Genomic DNA, 26,406 nt, shown 5'->3' on the forward strand with positions numbered 1-26,406 from the left:
CAGCAGCCGCTGGTACAAATCACACCTTCTCCCTGAGGGATTTTCCCCACGGGGTTGCAGTCCCCCTTTACCTTCTTCCTTCTCAGTACACTTGCAGGCCCCACCTCATCTTTGTAACCTTTGTGTTAGAGTGTGGACTCAGTTTGAACTCAGTCTTGCCATGATCTCACTAGGTCTCTTGGCTTTGGATCATAGATGAGTTGACAAACACCTAAGCTTTTCCTCCGCTGACCTCCCTCCTGTGTTTGCAGTTGTTTTGGGTGGAGTCACTCTATAAATAGTTTTAAAACCTGCTTTAAAATGTGTGCTACATATATTTAGGACTACCATGTTGTTTTATCAGCAGTATGAGTCAAACCTTCCGTGTTTTCCCCTAACGGCATGATTGGTTTAGTTTTATATCGAATCTATCCGATATGTTGTCTGATCCTGAAATCTTCATGGACAGATTTTATTTTCAGTGTCTTCCCAAATTTCCCATCATCATCACTTTTTGACACACACTCACATTTCCTTTCCTCAAATAACTGCAAAGATTCACGAATAAAAATGTCTCTTTGTCAGAAAACGATCTAACACTCCTACTGGAGAACATTTCCAGAAATGAGAAACCAGCTTGTTAAACTAAGTAGTCACAATATTTGGGATTAGTATTTGTGAATTGGTCAAGCTCTAGTTCCCCAGTGGATATTTAGGGGATTGTCATAAACTATTGCTCTCTCAAACAGGCAGCTGTTATCCTGTGTAGGACTCCAAGGGCCTACCATATAACATCGACTGCAGTGAGAAGTCAGCTCCTCAAGTTGTGCAATATAGTGCCAAACATGATCTGACCAAAGGAATTCAATTTTGGGAATCACTTCTAAAGTATTTTCTTTCCCTGTTTCTGTTCTTCCTCCCCATAAACATAGCCTTTATTGTGATAGTCATTTTATTAAAAAAAAAAAATCATCCCGTTAGTCCTTCTCTCCAGCAGACAGAGAGAGGTGTAAGCCAATTGGCCTGGTAAAATGACCAATTATCTGTTAAATGAGTTCAGTGTCAGGGTTCTACAAAGCCAGCTTGGGAGGAAGCAGATAGCTGAGCTGTGAAACTTGTTATACCTTTGGCTGGACAGTTGGCATCCGGTGTCCCACTTGATACCTTCCTGCCTTGCTGACTTCATCTCCTTTCCTCTCTGCAGCTCTCCCTCACACTGAAACCCCATGATATATGTGATGGGCCAGAGACATCTGACTGTAACCTTGCTTCGTTTTTATAGAATATGAGAGACCCTTTTTAAAACTTGAGGCTCTGTTTCTTCCAAACAAAGAAAACAACAAACAAATAAAGTGGCTAATGAACATCAGCCAAAGCAGAGCTGTTCTGCAGCCTTCGCAGGAACAGTCTGAAAACCTTCCGTGTCCTTTGGAACACACACAGCTCCCTTCTCCCTCCCATCCCACCCTGGTGTCTGAGTCTCCCCGAGACAGGAACGGGCTGTTGCCTAAGGCACAAACTTTGGGGAGGTTAGGCAGAAAAACCTCAGTCACTGAGATGAACTTTTCATACACTATTTTAAGTAGTCATAATGAAGGCAAAACCATGCATGAAGAATGGAATATTAAAATGACAAAGACAAGATCAGCAATAGTATCTTACTGAGCCGTATTAGAAACTAAACAAAAGGAAACCTCAGTAATATTGATATTTTATCTGATTATTTTCTATCTTGATTCCTGAGCTTTTAAGGTCTTTTTGATGTTTGGGCTTGAAGAAGTAGGGGCCTTACTCTCCTTACTTATGTCTTCCTTGTACCAATCTCTCTCTTAAAAAAAAAAAAACAAACAAACAAACAAACAAAAATATATATATATATATATGAAAGGCAGATTTACAGAGAGAAGAAGATGCAGAAAGAAAGATATGTCTGCTGGTTCATTCCCCAAGTGGCCACAACAGCTGGAGCTGAGTCAATCCAAAGCCAGGAGCAGGAGTTTCTTCTAAGTCTTCTACATGGGTGCAGGATCCCAAGGCTTTGGGCCATCCTTGACTGATTTCCCAGGCCACAGGCAGGGAGCTGGGTGGGAAGTGGAGTGGCTGGGACATGAACCAGAGCCCATATGGGATCCTAGGCAGATATAAGGCAAGGATTTAACCACCAGGCTATAGTGCCAGACCCTATCAAGTATCTTTTACATTCTGTCACCCTGCTTGGCTATTTAGGAAACTGTCCCTTTTTATATCATTCATTCTTAAAATATATGAATCTTGAGAATAAGGAACATGGCACGCTTGGTCATATGTTCCCAACACACTAAGCACTTAGTGAAAAAAAAGACATCTTCCACTTACTCGTTCACTCCCCAAATGGCCACAACAGCCAGGACTGGCCTAGGCTGAAGCCCGGAGTCAAGAACTCCATCTGAGCTCCCACGTGGGTGACAGAATCCCAAGAACTTGAGCTGTTGCTGCTCATTGTCTCAAGCACATCACCAAGGAGCTGGTTGAGAAGCAGAGTGACTAGGACTAAAACCACAACTCTGATATGAGATTCCAGCAACACCAACTTAACCTGATATTCCATGGCATTATCCACTAAACATTCTTTTTTTTTTTTTTTAAAGAAATGGATTTGGACCAGAAACTCTCAGTGGCAGGTTCATCCACCTAGTTTATTCTTAAAGGAGTCCGATCATGACTTCCCTTGCTCAACCTGCTCATCTTGAAAGACTGAGGAATCTCGTACATCTGTCTGTATCTGTCTATAGAATTCATCTACTGGTGGAAGTTCAAGTCTCCCCAGAAATTCCTGCCTGTTGCTGGGGTGCTGGTATTTCCCAACAGATCAGAAAGCTCTGATCAGTAAAGCCATAGAGTTACCTATAAAATACATTGATGGTTAGATCGTTGCTTTGAACTTACGTTTTGCTGGAACTGAGAGCCATTTAATAGGAAATCTCTCCAGTAATGCTGTGCTGGGTGGAAAATTCAGGCACTATCCTTTAATTAACCCAAGTTATGTTAAGAAATACTTTCCCTTAGTTCCATTCCTACCAACCTGCTGCCTTTAACCATGGTTCTGGGTGCTGACATGCTGAAAAACATGTCCTGATTTCTACTTTCCTCTGAACTGTGATTGGAAAGGGACAGAGAGTTGGACAAGTGAAGTAGTACCTTGCAGAACAGTGCAGAGTATCCACTCTCACCCACTGCTCACCTGCTGCGTGCCATCCTCCCTGCGAAGGACAGGCTGTAAGGCAAGGCTACCACCCTCCCTAGTATTCAAGGTCCAGCAGAAAACAGTGTGTTGGTTTTATCATCAATTGCCACAATGGGATGGGCAAAAAGCGAGAACTGTAGAAGAGAAGGGGAGAGCAAACTACCTTGAGGTGCCCACTGTTTAGGGACTGCAAACCTTTCCCAATGTAACCATTATAGCTATGTTCTGAGAAGATACAAAGAGAGAGAGAATTATTTATTTTTATTGGAAAGGCATATTTACAGAGAGACAAAGCGAGAAAGATCTTCTATCCACTGGTTCACACCCCGAATGGCAGCAGTAGCTGAAGCTGAGGTGATCCAAACCTGGGGGCCAAGAGTTTCTTATCAATCTACCATGTAGGTTCAGGGTCCCAAGGATTTGAGCCATTCTCTGCTGCTTTCCCAGATCATAAGCAGGGTGCTTGATTGGAAGTGGAGCAGGCAAGACCTAAACTGGAGCCATATCAGATGCCATCACCCATAAACTTTGCACTACCACACTGAGCCCAGTACTGACACCTTTAGGCTAACAAAGGCACCCAGCCTTAGAGTAAAATTCACTCCGGAAGTAAGTTCTTTCTCAAAAAATTGCCATAAAACTCCTTCTAATACGTTTGAAGGGGGCTTCTTGACCTGAGTTCCTCGAAGCTCTAGTTAGTAAGCAGGCATTGGTTGCCTCTGTTCCCTCTTCAGTAATGCAGCTCGGTTTGGAAGTGGTTTTTATCTAACCCTCTTATTCATAGGATGTTTGCTTATTAGAATACCACCAAGATTTGGACATTCTAACTGGGGAATTTAACCCAGGCCATTAGTTTCATAATTACATCAGAATATAACTTGGGCTATGCTGCTGGGCCTTGAGAAGTAAAGTTCCTATGACTTGTGTTTTATTTGGTAGTTCTAAAAGCTTCATAGTCAACAACGAGAATTCCCCCACTTAACCTCAAACTCCAGGATTTACCTTTCCTCTGCCCAGAGATGGGCTAGGTCTTAGCCCTTTCTGCCAAGGAAGAGTCAGCTGGAAACCTGCAGTTTCTGTTCCTTTAATGTCATAACTTTGGCATTACAGCTTTGGAGCAGTGGAGCCTAGAAAACTTGCTGGGTGTTCTTTTTTCCCTTCTCTCTCTTTTGTTTATTTGCATTTACTCTGCTGTTGTTCAACCTCTGCTCTCTCTTCCACCCTTGACTTCCAGCGGTGGGGGAATACTGGGATTTATCCACCCGTGAAGGTTGGCAATTGGGCAGCCTTGGAATGTGGAGGTTTGCTTACCCCGGGGCCAAAGAAAAGGCCAGAAACAACACACACATATCTACGCTCATCCTCAGTCCTGCAGGACCCAACTTTTCATTGTACAGAGGAGGGGCTCAGGGCTGATAAAGACTCATAGGCACTGGCTAGCTGGTCTACCAAAAATTTCCACCTTTAAATAAGCTCTGATGAATAAGGTGGGGACAGTGAATCACCCAGCATGGGCAACTTTTGAAGTATCGACCACAACCACATTAATTTTTAGTTTTAAGAAATATGATTACAGGCCCAGTGCAGTAGCCTAGTGGCTAAAGTCCTCACCTTGCATATGCCCAGGATCCCATGTGGGTACCAATGTGTATCCTGGCTGCTCTACTTCCTTTCCAGCTCCCTGCTTGGGGCCTGGGAAAGCAGTCAAGGATGTTCCAAAGCCTTGGGACCCTGCACCCATATGGGAGACCCAGAAGAAGCTCCTGCCTTCTGCCTTTGGATTGGCTCAGCTCCAAACATTGAGGCCACTTTAGGAGTGCACCAGTGGATGAAAGAACTTTCTCTTCTTCTCTCTGTAAAACTGCCTTCCCAATACAAGTAAATAAATCTTTAAAAATGTTTTTAAAAAGGAATATGATTACATTTTCTGTAGGAGAAGGAGTCTTTCCATTCCATATTTGCTTAGTGACATGTTTTATTATCCAATGAAACCTTATAGGCTAATTGGCACAGAACTTTTGGAGTATGATATCTAAACTCAGAAGGAGCTGTATTTTGCATGAAAATGTCAAAACTTCTACATGCTGAGCAGACTCCATGTGGAATCTTCAAACTTTTTGGAGAGTAATAGCTAACCAATCACAACAAAAGTTAAGAATGAAATAGTAGAAAGATGGTGTTTGAGACGTTGTTGTGGGAGTACAGGTCACTGCTTTCAACATTGACATTCCATTGTGAAGTATCTGAATTCCAGCTGCTCTCCTTCTGATCCAAGCCTTGCTGATGCATCTGGGAAGGCAGTAGCTGATGACCCAAGTGCCTGGGCCCCTGCCGTTCATATGGGAGACCCAGATGGAATTCCTGGCTCCTGGTTTTGGCCTGGGCCAGACCTGGCTATTGTGGCCATTTGAAGAGTAAACCAGCAGATAAAAGATTTCTACCTCTCCCTCCCTCCCTCTTTTCTCCCCTATCTCTCTCTGTGTGTCACTCTGCCTTTTAAATAAATAAGTCTTTAAAAAGAAAGGTAGTGTTGGATTAGAACTGTGAAGTCTGGTTGGGTGAGATGACTGTCCCAGTGGCAGCACGTGCCTGCTTTGAGTCAGAACTGCATGCCATCCTGAGTCTATTCTGACAGCTGATAAAAGATTTGCTGCTAAGAACATGACAATGTCTTTTCATAGCCACAGGGTCTTGTTAGCACTGATGGGAAGTATGGCAAGGAGGTGGTCAATGAGTTGGTAATGGTGGGACACATGCTTTGAAAACCATCTCTGGAGATTATAACAGACCCACGAGGAAGAAGAGAAAACAAACAGCAGGGTTCTTGGAAGAGCTTGCAATTTAGTAAGAGGAGAAGAACCCCACATGCAAAGACTTTCCTGCCAGGTGAAAGCATATGTGGTATACAAGGCCATCTCATTTGTTCCTCGCCAGCTCCACCTTGGCAAATGTGGAATATCTTCAAAAAGTTCATGTAAAATGTATAATGTGAAAAAAAAAAAACTATGCATGAGTCTCAAGGGTCCTCTTGGCAATAAAAATAAGCTTCTTTTGAAATTCTGTTTTCCCATAGACTTTTATGAAGTACTCTCCTGTCATCTGTGCCCTCCCCCGGTTTCCTTTGCCTGCCCAACATCTACTGTTCCCAGAAAACCCACTGCTGGCATCAGCTTTTCCAGGAAGCCACTTGACACTCCAGAGGATGAATGTGTTTGTGCTTCCGTGTGCCTATCTCAAATATTGTTCTTATCACATTTTATTATGATGTTTTCTTTCTTCGTGTGAACTGTGACCTCCATGAGGGCAGTGACAGATACACTCATCAGTGTAGCCCCAGCACCAAGCCTGATGCCTGGTACAAGTAAATACGGTCCTCACAAGTCAATCAGTGAACAACCAACCAATGAGGATTTGTCATGACAAGGAATGACCATGAGGTCAGCGGGCAAAACCTCTCCGATAAATTGAGTTTTAAGCACAGACTGAAGGAAGCAGAACTAATTGGGGTAATAGGAAGAAGTTGGTGTTTATCATGTACACAACGTATCAGTTGTTACACTGAGCTGGCACGGGGTAGTAGTACAGAGACTTAGTGAGAAATGGGATGAATAAAAAGAGGAAGGAACATGGTTGGAAGACTGAAAACACTGTATTCTGGATTTGATAGTCAGGCAGCCCGTACGGCTCTTCCCACTTTGGTAGTTGAGAGGGCAAACCAGTGCCAGCAGTCTCCCTGTCAGCTCCTCAGCAGTCTATTTTCAGCTTATTTAAATCCCACTGTGCTTTCAGTTGAGTGCAGCATTTCCTTCATTTCCTGTCTGAATCCTTCCACATATTTCAGTGGTGGCTGTGGGTGATTTCCACAAACTGCCGTAAATTACCCTTATGGAGGTCCAGGTCAAGTTTTCCTTAAGGCTGCAACTTCCTTATCTTCAAGGGACTTTAATCTCACATTTATTGTGACTTGAGCACCATTTTTCATGTATTCTTCTGTGATGGAAAGCCCTTCCTCGGGTCCTACAGTCACAGCTGCACCAGCAGGAAGAGGAAATGAGCAGGGCTGTTAACCAGAACACGCTGTACCTTTTTAAACATTAACCATTGTTCAAGTCTGGGGACCTGGCTACTAAAAACCATGGTGGGAATAGGAATTACATGAAAAAAAAATCCTACCTGTGGAAAATTTTAGTTTGCTTGTGTGCCTTGGTCCGAAGATTTTCTGTATATAGCTATACTTGTACTTCACCTCGATTATTCATATGTGCTATTATGCATGTAACCCACAAATGTTTGAGATAGAAGTGTAGCTAACTGACTTATCTACAAACTGCTGTATCTGGTCAGTTTGGCGATCGGAAGAGCAAAGTCATGCTGTGTGGCAGCATTTATGCTGAGAACACCTTTCGCCTTAGAATATCATTATGGAAAAAGTTTGTGTTCCCAAGGGACTTTGTCTTCGTGATTACAACGGACTTGATAATCTTTACTATTTGCTAGCACGGCCTGCACAAGTATGCATTATCATCACTTCTTATAACTCATGGAGAATTTTTTGTCACTCATTTGATTTTCTGTAACTGTAAATAAAGCAACCAGCGTTTCAATGACTCCATGATGGATGCATCTTTCATCATGGTCGTCATTTTTAATTGAATACTTATTAGGTGTCAAGTGCGATGCAAAGGATTTTTATATATTATTTCTGAGATTCTGGCATTTATTTAAATCATGTTTTTTTTCTCAGCTAAAAGTTTTAATAGATATATATTTAAAGTCATATTTCTCTATTTCCTAATGCTCCCTCCCCCAACTATGCCTTTACATATTCTCAAATGGTAAATTAATCATGATGAAATTCTGTCCAAGTTTCCAGCTTAATATCTCCCACTGTAAGAATGGAATCCCTATACATACAAAACCATATCATGGAAAAAAACAATAAAAATATTAAAAAAGAATAACTGATTTTTTCCCATATGGACAAATGACATGTGTTATGCGAAAAAAAATTTTAAAAATATATGGAACGCTTCACGAATTTGCGTGTCACCCTTGCGCAGGGACCATGCTAATCTCTGTATTGTTTCAATTTTAGTATATGTGCTGCCGAAGCGAGCACAATCATATTACTTCTTTTTTTAAAAAAGATTTATTTATTTCACTGGACAGGCAGATGTACAGAGAGGAGGAGAGACAGAGAGGAAGATCTTTCATCCAATGATTCACTCCCCAAGCAACTACGACGACCAGTGTTGCACTGATCCGATCCAAAGCCAGGAGCAAGGAACCTCTTCCAAGTCTCTCACATGGGTTCAGGGTCCCAAAGCTTTGGGCTGTCCTCGACTGCTTTCCCAGGCCACAGGCAGGGAACTGGATGGGAAGTGGAGCTGCTGGGATTAGAACCGGCTCCCACATGGGATCCCTGTGCGTTCAAACCATTACGCTATCATGCCGATAGCCCAATCATATCACTTCTTAAGATGAATTACATTGTATAAACATCTTTCTACTATATGACTACAATCTCCTTAGTATAACCCTTACATAGTATTTATTTATGTATCCCAGCACCCTGCATGTGTAACACGCCCAATACGTATCTGTTACATAACTAGAAACAACTTGAGGTAACAAAATCATACCAGTTCTAGGAACTTACCAAAAATTATTATGGTATTACTGTTACCACAATGGTATTGCTAATAACAAAATCCAAAAACAAACTAAATCTCAATTCTTAAAAAAATGATTTAATATAAACAACAACGTAACTGCTGTAAATAAATTAAGGCGATGTCAGAAGTGAAGGGTTTTTTTTAAGAGGAAACTTGTAACCCTGACAAAGCTTGTGAAAGCATCAGGTGAAAATATCCTGATAATAAATTCCATACAGCTAGTTTGCAAACATGTTCAAGAAGAACTATAATTATTTAAATGGAAAAAGAGCTTGTGAAAAAATATATAGTAAAATTCTGGTAAAAGTTAAGGAAGAATAATTATAATGCTATTTTCTGCTTTATTATTATTATTTTCTGTGATACAGTCTTGTAGGTATAGCAATTCCTCCCTCCCCCCCCCACTTCACCCTGTATTATCAAGTTCAATATTTTGCTATTTATATGTCTCATGCCATTGTAGGAAGAGGCAAAGGTAGAAAACCTGGTATTTGCTATTTTTCCTTTGTTTCTCAAATTTTATATTATACTTTTATATTGAAAATGTAAATGCAGTTTTAAAAGAAACAGAAAGGAGCAATGCTAATAGCATTACCTTGATTATCGAGATTAGGAGTGTTATTTATTCACTTAGTGCTACTACAAAACTTTTTCTATCATGTCTGTTTTATTTAAAAGTCTTATTAAATATTGTAGTAAAGGATATTTGATAGTAAAACCATTAAAATCTATGTCTTCTCCTCTATTCCCTGGTAGTATGAAAGACTCCTTTCATCAAATATAGAAATATTTGTGTGGTTAGTCATTTTGGCATAGTGATTTAGATGTCTGAGTCCCACACTGGCGTGCCTGGGTTCAATTCCAGGCTGCCTCCTGACTCGTTTCCTGTTAATGTGTACTCTGGGAGACAATGGTGACAGCTGAAGGACGGCTCAATGGTGATGGCTCAGGGACAGCTCAATGGTGACAGCTGAAGGACGGCTCAATGGTGACGGCTCAGAGACAGCTCAATGGTGACAGCTGAAGGGATGGCTCAATGGTGACGGCTGAAGGACGGCTCAATGGTGACGGCTCAGAGACAGCTCAATGGTGACGGCTCAGGGACAGCTCAATGGTAACGGCTCAATGGTGACGGCTCAGGGACAGCTCAATGGTAACGGCTCAATGGTGACGGCTCAGGGACAGCTCAATGGTGACGGCTCAATGGTGACGGCTCAGGGACGGCTCAAGGGTGACAGCTGAAGGACGGCTCAATGGTGATGGCTCAATGGTGATGGCTCCAGGATGGCTCAATGGTGACAGCTCAGGGACAGCTCAATGGTGACGGCTCAAGGACGGCTCAATGGTGATGGCTGAAGGGACGGCTCAATGGTGATGGCTCATTGGGTTCCTGTCACCCTGTGAGAGACATGGATTATGTACCTAGCTCCTCACTGTCGGCCTGATCTACCAAACCTAGCTGTTGTGGGCATTTTGGGAATGAAGGGAATGAACCAATGAATGGGAGGTCTCCGTCACCTGTCTTTCTTTATGGCTCTAAAATCTGAAAAAAAAAAAAAAGGTTTTTTTTGTTTTGGTTTTGTTTTGTTTGTTTTTTAAGAAAGAAAATTTCCGTGGAATTGTTCAACAAATGCTGGATTATTTGTTAGGCATTACTACTATATAGTAAGGCAGATTGTGGCTAATAAGAAGAGTAATAGAATTGTAATCATTTAACTTTTATGCTACTTGGTTTACAGACACAGAAGCCTTTTTTTAAAAGATTAATTTATTTCTCTGACAATGAGAGAGACAAGCAAAGAAATAATACACACACAGACAAGAGCTTGTTCACTTGTTCACTCCCCCAATGCGCACAGCAGCAGAGGCTGGGCTGGCTTGACTCTGCTGAGAACTTGGTGCGGGCCTTGGATGTGGGTGGCAGGAGCGCATTTGCTTAGGCAACATCACTGCTGCCTCTAGCATCTATACTGACAACTGCAACCAGGCGCTGCACCACGCGTTGAACCCAGGCACTCTGACTTGGGATAGGAGCAGGAGAACTGCAAGGCCAGAGGCCTGATGGGTGCCCACTGTACAGTCCACAGGCCATGCAGTTAGTACAGTCTTCTCACGTAGACCATCTTTAAGCAGCGATGATAATAGACACACATGTGCCACAAGGCAGCGGTCACTGAATGTCGGGAAACCTTTCTCCTATCAGGGTTTCAGATCAGAATTTCCTTCAACTTCTTCAACTTTTTAATTTTTAAATCTCCAGACCATCTCTTTCTATTTACCCTGCCTAGCTCCTTGCTCTCTATTATTATTATTATTTTGTGTTGTTGTTGTGTTGCTTCTGTCTCCTCTGCCACTCTCAGCCTTCTTTGGCACTTGGCTTCTCGCATACTTATTCCCATGATTCCACCAAGATAAACAGGCAGCCTTCTCTGCAAGGCGTCCTGGGAGCAAACAGTACCTGTCTTACTTCAGATGATCTCTCAGTGTCTCCTTCACATAGCTCCTGGGTTCAGTTAGCCTTAATTGTCCAGCAAAAGAGCCACCCAGATATTTTCAGGTGGGATTACATATACTTTCCACCGAATAAGAACAGAAGCATAACAAGCATTCATCCTTAAAAGAGCATTAAAAAAAGAGCATTAAATTCTTAGTTCTGCACACGCATCAGAAGAGATTATTTGCAAACCTCAGGAATTAATAATCAATGAGTTAGAAGAATTCTTGATCTTCTTAGAAATGCTAATCTTGTGAAAACAGGCAAAACTGTTGGGAAAGGGACTGAGCTGCCCTCTGTGCCTGTCCCCACTGTCTCAGCTTTGGAAGAAGGGAAGGGCAGCCAGGGGAGAAAACAGCTGTTCAGCATCTACCGTATTCTAGATGTTGGGCAAGGGGCTGTCACCCACTCATGGTGAACCCTTGCAGCAAGCCTTCCAGGCAAGATTAGGATCAGAATTGTGGTTGTTGATGAGAAGCCTCAGGATCAGTTGAGATGAAGTCACCTGATCTGGGCCAAATGACCAGGAAATGACCAACGTAGAAGCAGGGACTTGAATTCAAAACTTTATGAGTCCAAAGTCTGTGATGGCCTCATTACAGCAGTTAGAGAGCTTGGTTAGGTAGAGGGCAACACAATCATCAGTGATTAAAGACCGAAGTGCAAGGTCCAGGTCACCTCAGAGGCCAGCCTCCTGTGGTCATGGGTGTTAGGATTCACTCAGTCACTCCCTATCTGTATCTCAGAAATATGAGATGAGAAGCCACATTTTTCCTGACTAGCTATGAAAAATCATGACCTTAATGATAAGAGTTTGCGGCCATTGCCCTGTTACTAACAGGGTGACCTGTGTCATCTGAATAGGGGCTTCCCAGTGAGCAGGAGAGGGTGGAGAACCTTGGGAACCATTTTCTCTCCCCAACTTCCTCCTTAGTTCTCACTCCTTAGCACCCACTCTTCCCTCTCCAAAATAGCTTCTTGAAATGCAAAAGCCCTGAGCAGGGAACACCTGGCCCCTTGACAGAAGGTAGCCAACCAAGGCCCCTAGGCCAGTGCTTGAGTAGAGAGGCAGGGAGGAAAGTTCCAAAGGAGGAATTCTCTTTCATCACATTGTCCATCATTGTGTCTCAATTTTGCTCTTGATGAAATACCAATAATAACAATGAGGCATTGGGATCAGGAGTTTAAACCAGCCATGAATTGACACCCGAAATATATTCATATTATTGGTATTGCAGAGCTATAAGCCATTTAGCTTTTTCTTGTTTTAAAGATTTATTTCTGCTGCAAAGCCAGATTTACAGAGGGAAGGGGATGCAGAAATAAAGATCTGTCCGCTGGTTCATTCCCCAACTGGCCACAATTGCAGCTGGAGCTGGCCAGTCTGAAGCTGGCCAGTCTGAAGCCAGGAGCCTCTTCCAGGTCACCTATGTGGGTACAGGGTCCCAAGGCTTTGGACCATCCTCTACTGCCTTCCCCACAAGCAGGGAGCTGGATGGGAAGTGGAGCAGCCAAGACATAATCCAGCACCCATATGGGATTCTGACACATGCAAGGCAAAGACTCCAGCTAGTAGGTTACCATGCCAGGCCCAAGCCATTTAACTTTAAAATATATTTTTTTAATGTTTTCTTTTCAAATATTTCCAAATACTATATACATGTATTTAAAAGACAAGGATGACTCTGACACACATGCGGAGAAGGAGATTTTATTCCCTCTGTGGCCCAAAAGCCTGATCCAGCCTCAGCTGAGAGCCTGAAACACCATCCAATATGAATGGCAGAGTCCCAGGAACTTGGGCTAGCCTCTGTTGCTTTCCCAGGTTCACTATTAGTAGCTAAACCAGCAGCAGGGCAGTCAGAACTCAAACTCATGCACTCTGAATAGAGACAATGGTTTCATAAGTGGTGGCAGCTTAATCTGTTGCACCAGGATGCAAGCCCTCACTTGCGATTTGATACTTTTTAAAATAAACATTTAATTTTAGGACAGTTTAATTTTTGAGAAGAGTTGTGACATCTGTACAAAAAGTTTCTCTGCATTCCATATTCAGTTTGCCTATTGTTAACGTCTTCCATTAGTCAGATGCACTTGTCACAACCAAAGAACCAAAACTGATGCATTAGGGTTGATGACAGCGCACACTTTTATTCAGATTTCCTTAGTTTTCCCCCCAGTGTCCTTTTCTGCTCCAGGAGCTCATCGAAGAGACTTGCGTACATTTAGCTGTCGTTTCTCTTTAGGTTGTTCTAGCCTGTGGCATGCTTGCAGACTTTCCCTTTTTGGGACAACCTTGAGGAGCGCTAGTGAGGTAATTTCTAGGATGTCTTCCAATTTAGGCTTATCTGATGTCTTTCTCATGGTTAGACAGCGGTTATGGGTTTTTGGAAGGGCAACTACAGAGATGAAGTGCCCTTCTCTTTCTGCCCTGCCAGGCATCTGTGACTTCCTGCTCTTGATCTAACATTCATTTTTAAAGAAAGCAAATCTTATGTGGTAAGATCTGCCTGAGCCAGAACTGGACCTGCACATTTTCTAACACGATAAAAGTGGCACAAAAATAGGTCGCCAAAGGAGTTGGAAACCACATTTCATTCAGCACAAGTCCCCGGGTGTGAGGCTTCTGCAAGCTCCTTTGCTGAAAACATTTGGAGTTCCTTAGAGAAAACAGCTGGCTTAAATATAGAATGTCATTGGAATGCCATATAGGAAGAATTTTTCTGAACTGAGTGAGCAAGCAAGTGCTCAGTCATTACCCAATACCAGCTGTGGAACCCTGCCTGTTTAACCTACAGGCCTAAAATCCCCGGAAGACAATATTAGCAAGGAACCAGACTTTCACATTTCCTGCCTCTCCTGAATTCATAACATTGCCAAGCTACCGAGCTGCTGCTAGGAGCCTGTACTATTCATTACCTTGTAGGGAAAGCACTGGAGGAATCACTTTTCATTTGTGTTGCATAAGAACATCATCTTCATTTCCATGATTTAACCCTGATTAAATTTAGCCACCAGCCTTGCAAGTTCTCTGGGAAGCATTCTGACTCAGACAGGGACAAGGCATTGCCAGCAGGTTCTCTGCAATCCCTTTCCTCCTACTTAGGTGCCAGCTTCTCTCCAAGCAGCTGGGCGAGTCCAGACGTCATTCCGACAGCAGTCCGCTGCCAGGCTTGGAGGTGCCTGGCTTTAAGTGGATCCTCCCACTTAAATGCCCGGCCTGCCACGTTGCATTATTCTAATTTCAGTTTCCTTCTCTTTCTTGCTTCTCAGGTACATGCAGCCTGTGGGTTTTGCTTTCTGCTTTATTTCTATTTCTATTTTATTTTATTGGGATGAGGGAGAGGGCCCTCTGTCCAGTTTTGCCCTCTTGCCAAACCATCTTGTATGTTACCCCCTCCATCCTTCTGCGTTGGGTCTTCTGCCCCCTGTCCCAGTGCTTTCACTGAACACTCAACGTTAAACCTTGGCACAGAAAGAGCTGTTTCTGCCTATGAGTGTCTTTTTGTGCTCCCTGCACTGCCTTCCTGCCAGCAGAGTGAGTGCAGGCAGAGGAGAGAGGGCTTTGCCTTGTCCCGGCTCGCACAGGGAGAGGCCCTCCTCCGAGTGCACAGCTCCACAGGCCTCCTCCCACATGCCTTTGTATTTGTCCTTTTACCAACCCCAAGGAACTCAGCAGTGCAAAGTAGGCATTAGAGGTTTCATCTCCTACTTTCTGTGGATTCACTGTCCTGAAAACTCAGCTCAACTGGTTCTAGCAATCCTCAAAGTAGCTTATGGGCCACTGCGGAGCCAGCATAGCCTTCTTATCGGTATCCTAAGGGGATGCATTAGATGGCATTTCGTAATCAGGGCCACATGCTCCGGGCTTGATTGATTATCAGGGCCAATCTTGGATGTTACACAATCCCTAACTACTTTGATCTTCTCTGTCCCAGTCCAGTATGCCAGCTGGGTAAATAACAATCCCGGCTCAGCTTCCTGGACAAATGGGCAAACCTGATAATGTTCTAGAGTTTCTGAAAGCACAGGTGCTTCAGATCAATAGGTCTGCTGTCACAGAAACAAGTAAAGCTAAGCTTTTTCATAAGATTCACAGGTTTGCTTTTTTGTTTGTTTACAGGTTCTGAGCTGAGATGAAAAGGGAATTTTCTTAGAATTTAAAAAAAAATGTTTCCTTTAGAGCTAGTGGAGTTTAACATTCAGTGGGATTTGAGACAAAGAATATAAAAATAACAAAAGTGGTAAAACCTGAACTTCACTGTCAGCTCATTGTAGCAATTAACCTCCTGCTTATGAGCCTTTCGATGATGACTCCCTTGAAAACCCGAGATAAATCCGCTCTTTTGAAATAGTCATTCTCCAGTCTTATGACAACAGACCTGGGTAGAATTAGAGACTCCTACTGGAATATGACTAGTTTCCAATCATTTAGAACTGCTTCTTCTGATTGAATTGATAACCTCATAGTTGAGTTCTCGAGTACAAGTTTCTCAAGATTCCACTTTACAGGACATGACTATAGCCTACTCTAACTTGCAGGTCCTTTGCAAAGTGACAGGCACATACCAGAAGACCCAGTGTAACTTTTCTCTGGTCTGGAGAGTCAGTGAAGAAGCAAATCCCAGGCTGCTGGTAAAGACATATGGTCTGGTTTTAAACAGGTCCTTAATCCATGGGAGTTGAGCCTGTGACCTCAAGTTAGAACAGCGATGAGAAAAGAAGGCTTCGCATTCACGTAGCTTGGCTTTGAAGCACTGGCTCCACTGCAACGTAGCTGTGTATTTGGGGGCAAAGTATTTCATCTTTTGGAGCCTCACCTTCCTCATCTATGAAACTGCTACAATAATAGCACTCACCTAAAAAGGTTACCGTAGTAATTTAATGAGATCATTACATGAAGCCTATAGCATGAGGCCTTGTTTATAAGAGGAGGTCCTGTAGGTGTTAGATACATGCAAAGTTAATCATTATGAGGTTTTCATCCTGTTGTCACTAAGTTGATCAGTTTTTATAGGGATGGATACATCAGGCAAAGAAAGATCAGGACTAACTGTTACCAATTCAGAGGTCATGTTATAAATTTGGTATTGATATTGTTGCTGCTTGTGTTTTTGGTGAAAAAGTGATTGGGTGTGTGGTATTTGCTTTGGATTGCTTCCTATGGTCATCTGTGCTAAGAAACTAACACTACTGGGGATTTAGTTTTTCACCTGAATGGTCTCTGACCCAGATACTTACATAATTACAAAAATAAAGGTCTAGGAAATAATGATCTTTGTCAAATGATATTTGCAAAGGATGGTACTTCCTTTAGGTATGTGTATGTCAAGAAGGAGGGTTCGGTATCAGTCAAAATCATGTAGCCAACCCCTGGCTTACAATGGCAGGAGTGCGTTCAGTGACAGGTGAAAAAGATGGTGACAGGGTATGTTAGAGGGGACGAAGTGAGGGCCTTGGCAGTCCAGAAGGAAGGACAAGTTGTCTTAGAGTCACACCTCTGGGACTGAAGTGCTCTCAGGAAAGTCTTTAGCGTCTCCTTTTCCCATCTGTAAAGGAAACACCTGCTCTTCTCACAGGCCCAGGTGAGATCAGGTGTGGGAAGAGGTGCTGCCCCAACGCAGAGCACACCACAAACACAAAGGCCCAAACTTTGAAGAACAAAGAAAAACTAACATAAAGCCCATAGAAGTAAATGATCCCCTGACTGATTCCTCCTTCTTCAAACTTGCTTAAAATCAATACTTTCCTTTTTGGATGTTCCTTGTCGAAACTGCTAAATTTCCACCTGGCAAGTCAGGGCATTTGCATCTCCTGGTTAAAGCCAAGGAGTCCCATGGGCCAAGCAGTTCTGTGATCACCATGTCCCTTGTGACTCCATTCATCTGACCCGAAGCTCCTCGGAGACTAGAATGTTGGCTGCCTACTTTCCCTGTACCTATAGAGCCTGGCATTTACAAGGTACTTAGCAACTTGTTTGTTGAATTGAAGAAACACAGAGGTGGCTTCCCCCTCAAGTTACTGGGCTGGTACCTGCTGCAAAATCAAATTTACAAAGAAATGGGGGATAGGAGGTGGTTTAAGATACAGCCCGCTACATCCCATATAAGTGCTACTTTGATCCTGAATGTTCTACTTCAAATCCAGCTCTCTGCGAATGTGCCTGGAAAAGCAATAGAAGATGACTTGAGTGCTAGGGCCCCTGCCACCCATGTGGAAGACCCAGATGGAGTTACAAGTTCCTGGCTTTTGCCTGGCTCAGAACAACGTATAGGAGATCTCTTTCTCTGTCTCTACTTGTTTCCATCACTCTGCCTTTAAGACAGTTAAAATAAATTCTACAAAGAGGAGGGAGAAGAAATAGCAGATTGAGGAGGGTTAAGTTAATGTTACAGGGACATCCTCTTCCATGCTGCCCTCTCCTCCTCCCTCTTGTTCCCTGATGTCCATGGGGAGAAGCCTACTAATGACTGGCTTAAGATGATTTTCAAATCAGAGTTGAAAATAGCTTCAAAAGAAGGTGGCGTTCTTGGGCTACAAGGGCCACGACCCGTAGATACTGCTTATAGTACAGTAAAATATAGCTTGACTTTTGATTGTTGCTGCTAGAAAACAGTGGTTCCAGCTGACCTTAAAACTGCTGCCTAACAAAATGAGGAGGATCTTCTGGGAAATGCAGGCTCCTACTGGAGGGATGTGGTTTGGAAAAGTTCCCACACACTGATTTTTTTTAAGTGCCTCTTGGTCTAACTGCAGTGGCTACCCATCCACTGTAATGTAATTGCTGTGCGACTCTGACTCTGCCTCTTACAAGACTCCTAGGCACTTCCCCACCTACACCAACACCACTGACACTTTTCTAGAATCTGCAAGGCTCAGTGAAATTTCATTGAAAACTGGCTCTGGGACTCTAGCTCTTTCTCAAGCCTTTGTGGCCACCATTCCTTGAAGGATGACGCCTGAAGCCGACAGGTGATAAACACTGAATGTGTAGCCTTAGTGAAAGTTTGACCAATTAACTCCTCCCCCTGCCTCCAAACTTTGACCTTTAGCATTGCATATGGGTGTGGGAAGCATTTGAACAGCTGTTTTAGTCTAGATTTGGTGATAGGTTAACAGAGGCGACTCTGAGTCACTGAAGCGAACACTTGAGTGGATAGGAAGGACAAGGAATGGTTCGCAGAACGGGGGTGGGGGGATGCTGCTCTATAGAACAAGGGATGCTCTAGGCATTCAGGTTTCAGGGATCCTGCAGTTCTTACTGCCAGAATGAATTGTTTCCAGCCATTCTAGTTTGGAGGTCACTTCTCTTTCCATTGAAATCCCAGGTGAAAAGCACCTGATAGGCAGCCTCCCTCCTTTTGCCCAGGACAGGGAAAAGCTCAATCATTGGTTGTGGTTTTTCCTACCAGGGAAAAGTGGGTCCCCGATGAAGCATGAAGGCCCTCTTTCCCCAAGCTGTTGAAGCAGTCACAGTGTGACACTGTGCTGGGCAGCCAGGAGTGCAAAGGGAGTCTTCCAGTTCGATCTCAGATCTGACGTTTCCACCAAAAGATGAACGAGTGTCCCAAACATTTCCACACCAAAATGGCCCCGCACATCCTATCCAGAAGACGTATGGATGCATGAACAGCTTAGACTATTGGACAAGGGGGCAACTTGGTAAAAGAATGACGTTGTGGTAGGGGGAATGGGGACCAGACTGTCCTCGTGAACTGTGGAGTTGGAGTCAGCCCTCCCCAGGACAGGACACTTAGGGGTTTCATTAGACAGAACCCAATTGTGTGTCCTCTGCAATACCCTCCATTCTCTTTGTTTTTTCAAATGTGAAGGGAAATCAATGATACAATAATAGCCCCTAATGTTTTTTTAATTCTTTTAGGAAACTGACCTCTCTTAAACTTTTAAAACCATATCACATAGCAATTTAACTTACCGTTTTATTGATCATACAGGCAAAAAAGAAAATGTGATAAGAGTAGAAGAAAGCTGTTGGACAGGACCCCTATGCATATGCCAGAGGTAGTGAGTTCATCTCATTCTGGATATGTTTTGTCCCTGATTTTTACATAAGAGACTCCTGAGGAGATACAAATTAACCACCTGGAATGTACTCAGGAGTTCATCAAAACATGTCCTACAGCAGAGCAAAACAACACTTGTTAGAGAAGAAATCTCTTCCAATTCAACACCACCCTTCTGCATAACGCGGTTTGGGAAATATCTAACCATGTCACCGTTTTAGAAAATGTATGGGTTTGTTTCTTGCTTACAGATTTCTTTCTCTCCCTCTCTCTAACTTTAAAAACGTCGGTACGTCTTCTGTGGTCGATAAGTTGTTAATAGTTGACTTTAATTCATGATAGAATAGCTCACTCTGTTGCATCTGCTTTCTCTGTTAGCTGTGGCTATCCTAGTGTGAACCAGGGTTTGAAGAGGGGGCAATACGTGATAAGAAAAGAAAGGTACAAGAAGTTTCTGAAAGTGACCACCAAAGGGTTCCTTTTAGAGGGAGAAGAACAATTCCGTGTCTGTGCCAGTGGCTTTTACTCATTTAAGGCACTGTGTTTCGTGTTAACTTAATTCACCTTTGGGTTTTTTGTTGTTGTTGTTGTTGTTATTGTTGAATTACTGTCACAGCTAGGAGGTCCTAAGGTGGATCATCACATGCCCAGAGAGGAGGCGAGCAGGACACGTAGCCAGTTACCTTAAGAACATGTGCTGCCAGAGGCTCTGGCCCGGCCAACTATGGACCTTATCAACACAGCATTATTATCTAGCAGCTTCCTTTCTCAGACACCTGGCGGTGGCTGTCTCTCCTTCTCTGGCTATCCTTTTCTAATGACCTTCGACATTTGAGCCTGTTATCTTAAGACCAACACCTGCCTCTTCTGGCTTCCGCTTTGGCCAACTGGTGCCTTGCATGCAGAATGCCTTAGCAGACTTTTGTTCTCACAACACAGTTTCTGCCTGTGGCATTTTTTTCTTTTAGTTCTGGTAACCTCTGCTCATACTAAACTCCACCCATTCTTCAGTCACTATAAGCTACCAAAGCAGAATGGAGCTAACGTTTATTTGACTTTTGTCACCTGCCAAGCATGATGACAAGTGTCTTTACATACATTGTTTCCTTTGTACATGTAGTTCCTTTAGTGGATATTTGTCTGTCTCAAGATCCAGAGAGGTTAAAAAAGAAAAGGATCAAAACAGCAGTACTTGATAGGTTCATACTAGAATCTACAACTATCTTATATCAAAACACATTCTATTGTTTCATGCCAGATAAGATGGTTGGAGAGGACGGGTGTTGTGGCAGAGTAAGTTAAGCTGACATTTCAGATACTACAGCCCAAAATGGAGAACCTGTGCTCAAATCCTATATCCGTTTCGAATCCAGCTTCCCTCAAGTGTACCTAGGAGACAAATAATGGCCATATACTTGGGCATCTGCCAGCTATGCAGGAGACCCACCAGAGTGACTGCTCCTGACTTAGGCCTGACTTGGCTCCAACTACCAGGACATATGAGAAGTGAACCAGTGGATAGAAGATTTCTTTTTCTTTTTCCCTCAAGTAAATGAACAAATGCTTTTCTTAAAAGAAAAGAAATGCATATTAGCTCATCAAGAACCACTAAGCACTGGGGCAAGTGTTTGGCCCAACAGTTAAGACACCCAGGTGGGAAGGAGTGGGCTCAATACCTGGCTCTAGCTCCAAGTTTTGCTGATGCAGATCTGGGGATGGCTTGAGTGATTGGATTCCAACCACCCCCATGGGGATTTGGATTGCATTCCTGACTCCTGGTTTCCCTGTTCCAGGCATTTGGGGAGTGGACCAAATGATGAGAACTCCGTTTTTTCCCTGCTGAAAAGACCAACTACTAAGCACTTAAGAAATGAATGCATGCTAGGAGTCCCTGAAAGTCACATTTCTGCTGGAAGAAATGGATGAACGGTAGCGGAAAGGGAGTTCTTGTATCTGACATGCAGTCTCTTGGCTTTCTCCCTGTGCCTATGAGAGGATTCCTGCTGAGTTCAGTGTCCAATTCTAGACCAGGAAGAAGGATCACCAAAGGCTAAGGCAGGAATGCAGTGAAGTCATTTTAAAGTTTACAGACTAGCTAAAGCAAAGATTTTACTTACAGGGACATTGAATCATCCCTTCATATAATGAGTGCATGTTGCATGTGTCTATGAATATCTGTGAAAAGCTAGGCGTACAGATATGAATAAGACATCACCTTCCGAAGTTCTTGGAAGGCCTGCCTTCAGGGTTTCAATGCATTTTGATAAAGAAGGACAAATTTCAAACTATTGGAATAAACAAACTAAAATACATTGTCTAGTCTACTGCTCTTAGATATCTCTTCTCAACATGTCAGGAGCTCATGCTAATTTTTGATAATACACTCACCATTCCACAGTGATTTTTTTCTGAATGCTAGTCTGATAAGACTGTTATATCTAAGAGTCCCAATGCCAGTTCATATCCCAGCTGCTTTACTTCCTCTCAGCTCCCTGCTTGTGGCCTGAGAAAGCACCAGAGGCTGCTCCAGAGCCTTGGGACCATGCACTCACCTGAGAAATCCAGAAGCTCCTGGCTTCTGACTTCAGATCAGCTCAGCTCTAGGCCATTGCGGCCATTTGGGGAGTGAACCAGCAGATGGAAGATCTTTCTCTCTGCAACTCCTCTCTATAGATCTGCCTTTCCAATAAAATTAAATAAATCTTTTTTTTTTTTTTAACTAAGGGCCCCAAACCCTCATTCACACACACACAAAAAAGGCACCTCACCAAACTAGAGTGAAGAAACATAATATAAAAATGGGAATGGTGGAAGGTCATTCTGTTTTTGGAACAAAGCTCAGACAATCTGTCTCTGCTTTACCAATTTCTATTTCTTTTCTGAGCTTTCATGGGAGCTGATAGAAGTCCTCCTAATAAAATCTCATTAGACAGTGGAATAAATATAAAATCTCCCTTGATGAGATACAGGCTGTAGGGGAGAAAACTAACAACAAAGAAGCTAAGGAGGGGCTGTTGTTGACAAGTGCTAGCAACTTCCTGAACTCGATGGTGGAGAGATGGATAAGGGAGAATGGGTATGGAATTAGAAGACACAGAACCAGGTAGGCTGGAGTACTGGACATAGAAAACCAGGAATATACACAAGCGAGATGAGTTTATACGTGAAACAGAATAGGAGCCCTCTCCCGACCTCATTACTGTTGTCTAGAAGGTATGTTGTGACTTGGCCTGGGTTTTGACAACACTTTGTGACTTGCTTAGATTGCCTTCCTCCACCTCCACCTTCCCAGCCCTGGGATATATACATCACTTCCTCTTAAAAAATTATCTCCATTATCTTCAAAAACTTGGCAGGGTCACCTAATGACTGTTTTCATTTTGTCTCCTAGAGCCCATGGGTATATGTTCCAGGAGATTCCTGGAAATCATCCTGGATAGTGTGCAACACTCCAACATAAACAAGCATGTTCTAATGATGACTGTGTGTCACAGGCACACTTAATAAGTTCATGATCCACTTCCGTGATCACTTATGTGAGCACAGCCCACGTAGTTCACACAGCCTCACTACAGCTTCTGCCTAGGAATTCCCAGAGTGCCTTATGCTATCATTTCTGCTAAAGAGGAAAAGCGTTCAGGTATCCATGGTCATGTGGAAAAAATCCAACAGCACACCTGGGTGTGCAGAGTTGGACTTAATGGAATGTTTTGCCTTCAAAGAGAGGAGGCAGAGCAGGAGCTGACATCAGTAACCGTGCTCCTTACCTACAGAAAAATAAGCCAGGAGCAATGTTGCTAGATGCCAAACAAGCATTTGCAAGAACACAAACCAAAACACCCCAAAATCCTGGATTTGGGAATCTCACTGTTGAGATGGAAGAGGTGAATTGGATAAACGATTTGGTGGATCTTTTCCTAGTTTCTTTCTTTTCCTAGTTTAAAGACATCTGGAACCTTGGAAACGTAAAGGAAAATATTTAATCAATGCATTAGTGGTACTTGAAATATCACATTATTTCCTGAGTGATCTTCTGTGTGGTCTTCTTGAAAGATATATGCAAGGGTTAGGTATGTCCTAATGGCTTTTGGAATCTCAGAATTGCCCAGAACATGGTGCTGGCTAACTCAGACAGAAGGCTGAGCTGGTAGCAGTGTGCTGTGGGCCTGCAGGTTCTAAGAGTGCTCTTGATGGGTGGTTGGAGGTAAAGCAGCAGGACTGTCTCATTTATCACTCATGTTCTCAAACCAATTTTGCTGAATTACCGGATCATTGTATCTGTTTCCACCTGATCACCAGTATTTCACTTCCAATAAACTTTCTTCAGTTTTTGCCAATGGAGCATACCTGATAGAAACACTTCAAAATCGATTTATACTGCTTCACCAGTTTTATGCATTTTAAATTTAAGGAAACAACAATTAGGATATTTTCAATGATGAAAGGAACTCCATTAAGTTGCCACAAATGTCAAAAGTTCCTGGCTGTGCTAACACTTATGTAATTGTTCTGGAAACCCCACGCACCGGAATAGACCTACAACGCCAGGCATGACTCACTGAATATCTCTATGCGCATACTCTCTCTGAAACACTTTCCAGTTGGGATTTTTTTTTTTCAAAGAAAAAAAAAAAAGATGAAGCATGGTACATCAAATCTGGAAGTTCTTTCTGTGATTATTTTTTGGGGGAGAGGGTAAGTTCTGTTGCCTCAAATGAGAGTTTTAGAAGATTCTGCTGTTTTCATTAATAAGGCAGCCAGATGGGCTAGCAGTAAAACAGGTTGAAAAAGGAAAAACAATAACATAGAGAATATGGGTTCTCAAATTTCCAAATGTCCTCACCCTCATTTCCTCTTGTTACTTTATTCCTAAGTCTGTTTTTTAGAAGTTGTGGCTGGTACCATATGACTTCTGTCCTGATTCCCTGAGCAATGCTAGGGAACGTGACACATGCCATAGAATGCTCATTGCCACACCCAGGCCTGGGGTCTGCCACAATGAAGCTCAATGGTAACCTTTTATTGAATGCCTTTTCAACGAAGGGACTTTGAAAAGTTCCTGGAGGGCACTGCGCAATAATAGCCTAGTGGCTAAATTCTCACCTTGAATGTGCTGGGATTTCATATGGGCTCTGGTTTATGTCTTGGCTGTTCCACTTCACATCCAGCAACCTGCTTGTGGCCTGGGAAAGCACCAGAGGATGCCCCAAAATCTTGGGACCCTGCACTCACTTGGGAAACCCAGAAGAAGCTCCTGGCTTCTGGCTTCAGATTGGCTCAACTCTAACCATTATGGCCACTTGGGGAGTGAACCAGCAGATGGAAGATTTTTCTGTCTGCCTCTCCTTCTCTCAATAGATCTGCCTTTCCAATAAAAACAAAATAAATCTTAAAAAAACAAAGTTCATGGAAAGCGCTGGTGGCATAGCATGTAAACACCTCGTGCCATATCAGAGTGCCAGTGCTGGTCCCAGCTACTCTCTTTCTAATCCAACCTCCCAGTAATGTCTCCTGGGATGTAATAGATGATGGTATGAGTACTCATGCCTCTCCCGCCCTTGTGGGGATCCTGGACTTTGTTAGCACAACCCTGGTTGCTGCAGGCATTGGGGAGTGAACCAGTGGATGGAAGATCGCTCTCTCTTTTTTTCTCTATCATCTATCTATCTTTTGTTTTGCCTCTCAAGTAGAAGAAAATCAACAAGCAAGATGAAACTTATGTAAACATTAACATTCATGAAAGTTCATGGAAAACTGAAGGAGAAAACAAATTTGACTCACACCAAGAGACACAGAGAGAGAAACAGACGCAGAGATCCTCTGTACTGGCTCACTGGCCCCACAGCCATGACTGGTCTAGGGACTAGATCCAGATGCTGGGACACCATTCAAGTCTCCAACGTGGGAGGCAGGAATCTGATTACTTGAGCCATCACCACTACCTCCTAGGGTTTGCATTTGTGTGAAAGCTAGGGTCAGGAACCGATTCAATTCAGGTCTTCCACAGTAGAATGTTGGCATTTTAACTTCTAGGCTAAATGTCTGCTTGCCCTAGATAAGTTTATTTTGATTTAGAAGCAGATTTGAAATTCATGAATAATTTTTCATGAATTCATTTTAATAAAATTTTGGAGACCTCTTGCATACATGGATTTCAAGTTCTTGGTGCACCAAATCAAATGATCTTTTCATCCACTTTTCAGCGACTGTTTTCAGGCAACCTCTTAAGTCCAAATGCTTGGGAGGAATTTACCAAACAGATGGCATAACCTGTATCCTAAAGAGCATATGCTTGGTGTTGCTTTCAATGCCAAAGTTTTCATTAACAATATTCAGAATGGAATTTAGAAATGCAATCACTGATGAGTCCAACCAGACTTGGCTACACAGATTGGTCAGGCAGCTGAAACAGAGTAGAGATGAGCATTTCTGTTTAGGCAGCAATGGAGGGAGCTCAGCCATATGTTTTCCACTGGGGACTTCTCATAAGAGGTCATCAGTCTGCGTTCAACCTGCAGAAGGGCCCCAGGGAGGAATCCAGCTAGCAGTGTCATCGGTGGACCAACCAGCCCAGAGGAGGTCCCCATGGCTCAAGGTCCAGTTCCCAGAGGGACACACAATCCAGGGAAAGACTGGATCTCAGTGTTAGAGAAAGCTGAGACAGAATGCGGAGGCAGCAAGGCACAAACCCAGCTAATGAACTGGAATAGATGCTCAAGCCTTTGAGGGGAATCAAGTGGAAAACTCACAGCTAGCAGCAGAGCTCAGAACAGCCCACAGCCTGCCTGACCCAGTACTGAATTACATGAGCTACTTGTATTTCCTCTCAATGAGAACAAGCGTGGGCTAAGCGCCTGCAGTAAGGCTGAGCTGCGGGTGGGTCTCCCTGGCCTCAGCAAAGGTTGAGCTGGGATTCAGGAGAAAGCTCCAGGCAGAATGGCTGAATCCCTCCTGGCTCCCGGCCCTGGATTTTTGGTTTTTTATTTTTTTCCCCTCCACAATGTCTTTGAC

General features: G+C 43.2%; 1 protein-coding gene and 1 non-coding gene across 2 annotated transcripts in view; one reads left to right on the top strand and one right to left on the bottom strand.

Moving 5' to 3' along the window:
• The window catches only part of POC1B (POC1 centriolar protein B), a 160,071-nt gene that overhangs the window by 114,424 nt on the left and 19,241 nt on the right, over positions 1-26,406 (top strand). The window lies entirely within an intron of this gene.
• LOC121164248 lies at positions 8,218-8,321 on the bottom strand. The gene has a single exon (XR_005885057.1). It is a non-coding gene; the product is annotated as a U6 spliceosomal RNA (small nuclear RNA).

The sequence above is a fragment of the Ochotona curzoniae genome, unplaced genomic scaffold (assembly GCF_017591425.1).
Source record: "Ochotona curzoniae isolate NIBS_2020 unplaced genomic scaffold, NIBS_Ocur_1.0 contig_1014, whole genome shotgun sequence".
Taxonomy (NCBI): domain Eukaryota; kingdom Metazoa; phylum Chordata; class Mammalia; order Lagomorpha; family Ochotonidae; genus Ochotona; species Ochotona curzoniae.